Source organism: Centruroides sculpturatus, unplaced genomic scaffold, assembly GCF_000671375.1.
Source record: "Centruroides sculpturatus isolate CEXI.00-Female unplaced genomic scaffold, Cexi_2.0 scaffold276, whole genome shotgun sequence".
Taxonomy (NCBI): domain Eukaryota; kingdom Metazoa; phylum Arthropoda; class Arachnida; order Scorpiones; family Buthidae; genus Centruroides; species Centruroides sculpturatus.
Genome location: NW_019384509.1, coordinates 500,896 through 508,518, shown reverse-complemented (window position 1 = coordinate 508,518; position 7,623 = coordinate 500,896). Strand labels below are relative to the sequence as shown.

The following is a 7,623-nucleotide window of genomic DNA, read 5'->3' as shown; positions in this document are numbered from 1 at the left end:
GCTGTCGCAGGCACACTGTTTTTCAGTTATCCAAAGCAAAAGCAATTTCTCGACATGATCTAATGTCTTCGATCTCTGTTTAGAAATTGATTTAACCCCTTTCGCAATGTTAGCAGATTTAATAATGTCTTTATTTTTCACGATTGTCGATATCGTCGTTCTCGGAATATGGTACGCAACAGTTAAATCTAAAACATGCATGCCACCTTCATATTCCTCAACAATCTCTTTTTTCAGTTCCATTGTGATTCTAGTCATTTTTTTAGTTTTCTGTTGCTTTTCACTTGCCTTTTCGCAATTCATGATTAATAAAAATAATAAAATTTTACTTAAAATTTAAAATCAGAAAAAATTTAACAAAGTTATAAACTGTGGCACCGCAAACGTCTAGTCTGGTCTAGTACACCGACAGTGCTACTTGTTCATAGATGGCACATGTAACTGAATTAAATCGGATACCGAACAAAAGTCGTATACCGAGCAAAATTTGTTTCGTCCATACAGGACGTATTCCGAATTGGACGTATTCTAAAGCAGACATATACCGAGGTACCACTGTATATATACAGTATATTCCAAATTTTTCTTTAAACTTATAAATAAAATTCCCTTATATAGAACCAGATAACCAAATACTTTGATATTAATTCTCAAAATATTCAGTAAACAATCATTACTCATTGCATTACCGTCAATCAAACACGACCTGTTCCATAAACAGTTATTACTAAATCAATTAATCGAATCAGTTATAAACCTAATGAAAGAATTAAATAATTCACATAATTATATATTAATGACAATAAGAGTAAATTAATATATCAGATTTGTGCATTTTTAAAAGCTGTAATGACAAATTCCTAAACTAAAGTATGACAGTTTAACCTTAATGTAAATTAACAAATGTACCAAAGTTATTAATCTTATCTTCGTTATATAAATTTCTAAATAGTAACAAACGTAAATAAGTACATAAATTTATAAAAGAATCTTAAAAACGATACCAGATAGATTAATATCACTTATGCATCGATATGATTCATAAAATTATAATGGATTAAAGATTTTTTTTTCTATTGTTTAAGGGATAATTGTCCTTGAATCTAACCTTTAAAATGATGGCAATTAATCCACTTTGTAATGCAGCAAGTCTAAATTTAGTTATTTTTTAGCGGAATATTATTCCTTGTTCGACCTTCGTGTATTGTACTTCCTCGTCAATCCCATACACAAAATTCAAACTCAAGTGGACAAAATCGTCAAGACAGTTTACTCCGGCAGACGATAATTTCGTATTTTATAATTTAATAATTACGAAAATTATTTCATTTCTTTCGATTTCTNGATCTAAATTGGCCAAATGTACTAGAAAATATTCTTAAAGGCTATTAAATAAATTTACTAAAAACTATCGAATACAGTTTTAATTGAATGTGGGAATTTACTAAATCTTAATAAATATTTCAAAATTAAATTTTAGTTTCCAACGAAATCCGATCTCCTGAATATGCCTCCTGCGTGGATAAAGGACGAATTCTACGTAAGACCACTAAAATATGCCTTCAGATATTTAGAAGAAACTTCATTAGTTAGAGAAGTAATATACGAGGAAGAGGAATTTTATTATATCGAAGGAGAATTATCCGAACTATCCGAATGCGATGAGTTAGAAACAAGTAGTACATTAAATAAAGATGATAATGGTTTTCGTTCCAATAAAAAATCTGATGAGGTCAATACTGAGATTGACGTATCGTCACTAAATGATATCGGCAATGAAAACTGCATTGGTGATGTATTTGAATCAACAATTGATGTTAATAATGGAACATGCGATTCATCAGACACAGATGAAATGATAACACCTGGCAATGGCGAAGAAACAATTCCAGTGATAAAATGTAACGGTAAGATACGTTATATTTATCTCTTTGATGCTTTTCTTCATTTGTATAACCAAACATTATTTTAATATTCGAAGAATTCTCAAATTTTTGGAATAGTTTACTCTAAAAATAATAATATGTTGCTAGCTATAAAGCAGATTTATGTATTTAAGTAGTTTTGACAAGTTTTAATACATTGTCAGGCCCAATCTTAATTATACTTTCTCGTGTTTGATGCAGCAGTTTATAGCTTCAATAGAAATTTTAAGAGAGAAGTTTTAAACAGTAAGATTGTCTTTTTTGCAGAAGAAAGTGAGGAAGAAAACAAAGATCCAACAAAGAATAGAACTGAGAATTTCACAAAGGATATTCATATCCAAAAAGCGAAAAATGAGGAAGATAAAAGTTTCGTTGGAGCAGAAATCATTTCAGAATCTGTTAAAAACGTAAGAAAACGATTTATTATTTCTACATTTGTCGATATTTATAAATAATATCTGTAAATTAATGAATTTTTGGGATGTCGAATATTAACGATTTATTATTTCTACAATTGCGAAAATAATATTTAATTTTGAGATTTTGTGTTTAAATTTCACGGATTGTAAAGCGATAGACTTTTAATTTTAATAAAAGGAATAATTTGAAAAAATGAATCAAAAGTAGTGGAAAATACTATTCCTCATTTCTTTCTTATACGAAGCAAACAGTGCTTACAGAGAGTTTGACCTAGAATTTAAGATATAAACGATACTTCCATAATTTTAAAAGAATTAATATTTTTGCGCTTATTGCTCTTGAAGTAACAATGTACTTGATACTATATGTATACTGTACTCTTCGAATTGGAATAACGTATAACAAAGCGGCTAAGGTACGTCGATGCTGCTCGGATGAAGTTAGGTTCGATTACGGGATGAATCTTTAGAAATTTTTATTACTATTCTGTATAGATATTAGGCTGGAGAAAAAGAAATCCATTATTTTGTTGCTAGATGGCTGTAGTAATATATATCTCATAAAGTCTTGATGAAACAAGTTCAGACTTGTGCTCCTTGGAAAAGTTACATTCTGTACTAAAAAAAATTCTTTTACAGTTTTTTGATTGGTCGATTCAGTTGTGAGTTATAGGGTGTAAAAGATGGAAGTTAACAAAGAGAAAATTCGGTAGGTTTTACAATTTTGCTTTGATAAAGGCGAAATTGCAAGCCAAGCGGCTGAAATTGTGAATGGTGTTTATGGTTCCAATACTGTCACAGCCAATTATGCACAATTTTGGTTTCGTCGATTCCATTCTGGTAATTTTGATGTTAAAGATGCGCCTCATACAGGTAGGCCCATTGTCGAAAATGTTGATAAAATCATGGAAATGATTGAAGTAGATCGGCATGTTAGCAGTCATAGCATCGCCCAGGAGCTAAAGATTGACCACAAAACAGTTTTAAACCATCTGCATAAAGCTGGATTCAAAAAGAAGCTCGTGTTTGCATGCCACACGAATTGACGCAAAAAAACATGATGGATCAAATTTCCATCTGCAAAGTCTTGGCCAAACGGAATGAAATCGACCCATTTCTTTAACGGATGGTGACTGGGGATGAGAAATAAATTACATACAACAATCTTGTGCAAAAACAATTGTGGTCAAAGTGCAGTGAAGTGGCTCAAACTGGCCAAACCAGGACTAACGGCCAGGAAGGTTTTGCTGTGCATTTGGTGGGACTGGAAAGGAATCATCTACTATGAGCTGCTTCAATATGGCCAAACACTAAATTTGTACCTCTACTGTCAACAATTGGACCGTTTGAAGCTAGCGATTGACCAGAAGCGGCCAAAATTGCTCAACAGGAGAGGTTTTGTGTTTCATCAGGACAACGCCAGGCCAAACACATCTGTAGTGACTCGCTAGAAACTCAGGGAGCTTGGATGAAAAGTTTTGATGCATCCACCTTATAGTCCAGACCTGGCACCAAGCAATTACCATCTTTTTTATCATTGCAAAGCTTCCTTCGTTATAAGAAATTGGCATCAAGAGAAGATTGTGAAAATCGCTTAGTCGAGTTTTTCACCAATAGGCACCAGGGCTTCTATGAGAGAGGCATTATGAAATTACCTTTAAAATGGTAACAAATTATAAAACAAAACGGTGCATATTTGACCCAAGTCGGACAATCCAAACCATGTTGAATAAAGTCTTGAAATAAACGTAAAAATAATGGATTTCTTTTCCCCCAACCCAATATAATGGACCATCCTAAGGGTCTGGCTAAATTTATAGTGGACAAAAATAAAAGCACGCTTAGTGTCCTTAGAGCGAGAATAATTATAAAAATATGTAATGTATGTATGGTATATAAGCTCAAAACCAGAAATTGGAATATTTTAAATGCGACGGTATTGTGGTAAAATTTGATGGATACCCTGCATTAGATAAGTTATAGTTACTCCGGGAAATAATTAAATTGATTTTTTTGAATTATCAATTATTGAACATTTTTTATTATTTGTGGAACCAATTATACTTATTTGACTTACATATTTCACCTAACTTTTTGTAAGAAAACTCTGACGTTTCCATTGTGAATATGGCCATATTCATGATGGGCATGATTAAAAATAAAGATTCTCTTACTGTTCATAGAGAAGAAAGAATAAAAATAAATAAATAAAAGCGAGACTATGGCCAGATGTAATCATTGATCTACCGTTGATGATTGCATGAAACCAATGATCATTTTGAAGCCATCGCACAGCACTACACAGTGCCAGAGCAGGATGGCCAATCGGTTAAGATGGCAGCCTACCGCTTTGAGGACTTGGGATCAAATCAAGGCCCGACATATTCGAACGGCACCCGAAACATTCCAGGGGATTTTTCGGGAGTGTCGTCAGGATATGTCGGGTCCTGTCCCTTACCACCCGGCCACCCCATTGTGGGGCTTGCCGAACCGATGATGGGCTTGCTAAAAGAAGCCCTCTTAGTGCCCACAGGGTAGAAAGACAAAAAGAAAAAAACTACACAGTGCCAACAGAACACGATTCACTACAGATTACTGAATTTGTTAGAACCAGGGCGTATCTACATAGGGACTAATGGGGCTTAAGTCCTGGGCTCCCAAGTGGCAAGGTCCCACAAAAGTTAAATGATTATTATAAATTTTTAATACTTTTTCATTAACAATGAGCACTTATCGTATAGTAAAAGATAGTTAATATGAATAATATAATAATAGTGATAATTTATAGTATTATTTGTTTTATTATAATCAATGTAACGTAATTGGTCAGATCACCAAGTTGAAATTTTAAATCCACTGTCTCGAATTCGAATGCTATAAGGAAACTAATAATAATTGTCAGCCTGCCTTATAAGGCAATGGCAATTCTTAATCTAACAAAAATGGGGATCCATTGGACTTCAATAAGCCCTAGGCACCGAAAAACCTAGATCCGCCCGTGGTTATAACGAGTGATTTAGGCATATCTACAGACACCTACCGCCTACATTATTATTTGATTGTTTTTTTTAACATCAACATATTTTCGAGACAAATCGGAGTATTCCAGGAAAAATTTTCTGATCAAGATGAAATGTTCCAAATTGGACAAATGACGAGGCCTACCAGTGGCCAAGCAGTATTCGTTCCCTGAACACTGGGAGTTCAGTCGTGGGTTCGGATGTGCTGGCCACGTGAAGTTTTCCGGGCCTTCTCCACGTCTGTAACGCCTAAATATAGGGCCAGTTTTCCTTAAAAAGACCTCCCCGGAATGCATCCCCTTAGGCGGATCGCCCAAGTGTTTGTATTGCCATAAACAAACAAACGCAAAGGACAAATCCCGAAAAATTGAGACGTATAGCAGTAGCACGCAGAGGTAGTCAAGGGCCCATTGGCACTCTAAAGTAAAAGAAAAACAACACTAGTAAATTCTCCAAGACTTCTTTCTTAATTAGAATTCATTTTTTTATTTATATTATGTTGTGTTTTCTATTACTTATAAATTAGTGGTCACATAAGGTAGGTTTTTGTTGAATTCGCATTAAAATTTTTTTTTATCCGTTCAACTAGGTTTCCCTAAGATTATATTTTGAGTGCGCCACTGGCAACTCTACCTGTACATTTTTTAATTTTATTAATAATAATAAATTGTGTTTTGAGTAATATATATATGGATTTTATAGAAAAATTTCATATATTTAACTCGTTTCCAATTACGATTAAGCATGTTTAATTAATTAAGAAAGCAGGTAATACATAAATTTTAATGGCTTTAGAATAGACTTCCTAAGATTTTCATTTGTTTATATATATATTTTGGGCGAAAACATAGGCTCATTTTTGAGTTGAACTGACTTAGTAATTTATAATCTACCTTGCAGCTAAAAGGTCTTTAATCTTTAATCTCAAAAGACACTATGGTCGTTGGCCTTTGATTGTGGCAATTAACTTGCTTTGCTATACAGAAAACATAAGTATTAATTGATTAATTAATTTGTTTAGTTGTTTTTTTTTCTAACAATATAGCGTGTGTCGGAACTGAATTTTATAATTATGACGATGTCTCTGGCAAACATCAAACTTGTGATAGCTTTGTTACTAAGATATCTTTAGCTAAATTAATATAAAACTATCCTGCTGTTAAGTATCGTGTATCTTTCGTTAATTACAATAAAAATTCAATATATAAGTAAATAAATTAACTTTAGTAACATGTAGATTGTCCGTCCGTAAGTTTCACCTCCGCCACAGACGTTTAATCAATATCACGTTTTCTCGGAATTGAGATCTTCAATTACACCTTAAGTTTTTTCAAAAATAAATACGTGTATACTAAGAAAGCACGCTTCAAATTTTTTTATTAAGTACTTTTTAGCGATTTTTAAATCACTAAGTTACGTAAGGTACAGTACGTTTATTGCAATCACTCCATTCTATAAATAAGAACGGAATAATTAACAAATTATTCATGAAATTAGCAGTAAGCCTTGTAAAATAACGGGCTTCACTTCAACATCTTATGCACAAAAAGTTACGAGATTGAAGGAAATGCTTCAAAGGTGATTAAGCTTAAATATTCGCTTTGGTCACAAACACTTTGTATAGGAGATTTGTTCCGGATCCATGCCGTATCCTATCCCTCTCCACCAGGTTGCAATCATTATGGACCTAACCGAACTCACGATGGGCTTGATTCCTCTTAAGGCCCACAGGAAGCAAAGAAAAAAAATTACCGACCGTGGGTTCTGCCAGATCCACAATGGATGCGACCGAGTAGTGAGGGACGGTGCTCGATATATCCAGAACAGACAGAACAGACCGTGAAAAATTTTTGGGGCTACTTTATCGAATTCGATCCTGAGTAGTCGAGAATGATAGGTTGCGCCTTAATCGCGTCGGAAATCCTACTGTCTCATCTGTTTCTATGATCCATAAAATCCATTGTTGGAAAGTGGAGGGCATATTTAGCATATCTAAACATCTCTAGAGCAGCTCTGTTTCTTCAATTGGGTCTAGTAACCGCCACGAACGGCCAGATGGCCGAGCGCTTACCTACAGAGGCAGCCTACCACTCTGGGGGTTTGGGATCGAATCTGTAATGATTAAAAAACATCAGGACTTTTTCATTGGGTGGTCGTCCGTATGTGTCGGAACCCGCTCCTCACTACCCAGCTGTCCCATTGTGGGCCTGGCCGAATTCAATATAGGCTTACTTAAAAAAATCCTCTTAATGCCCAGAG

The 7,623-nt window shown here is 34.1% G+C and overlaps 1 protein-coding gene and 1 pseudogene across 1 annotated transcript in view; one reads left to right on the top strand and one right to left on the bottom strand.

Moving 5' to 3' along the window:
- Window positions 1-1,287, bottom strand: part of LOC111622331 (phosphorylase b kinase gamma catalytic chain, liver/testis isoform-like) — a 33,958-nt gene extending 32,671 nt beyond the window's left edge. Inside the window, exon 1 of the mRNA XM_023364692.1 lies at window positions 1,109-1,287. The gene's annotated coding sequence lies outside the window, so the exon portion shown is untranslated. The remainder of the gene's footprint in view (window positions 1-1,108) is intronic.
- A 1,740-nt stretch (window positions 1,288-3,027) lies between these two features.
- Window positions 3,028-3,632, top strand: LOC111622317 (annotated as a pseudogene).
- Window positions 3,633-7,623: the final 3,991 nt, after the last annotated feature.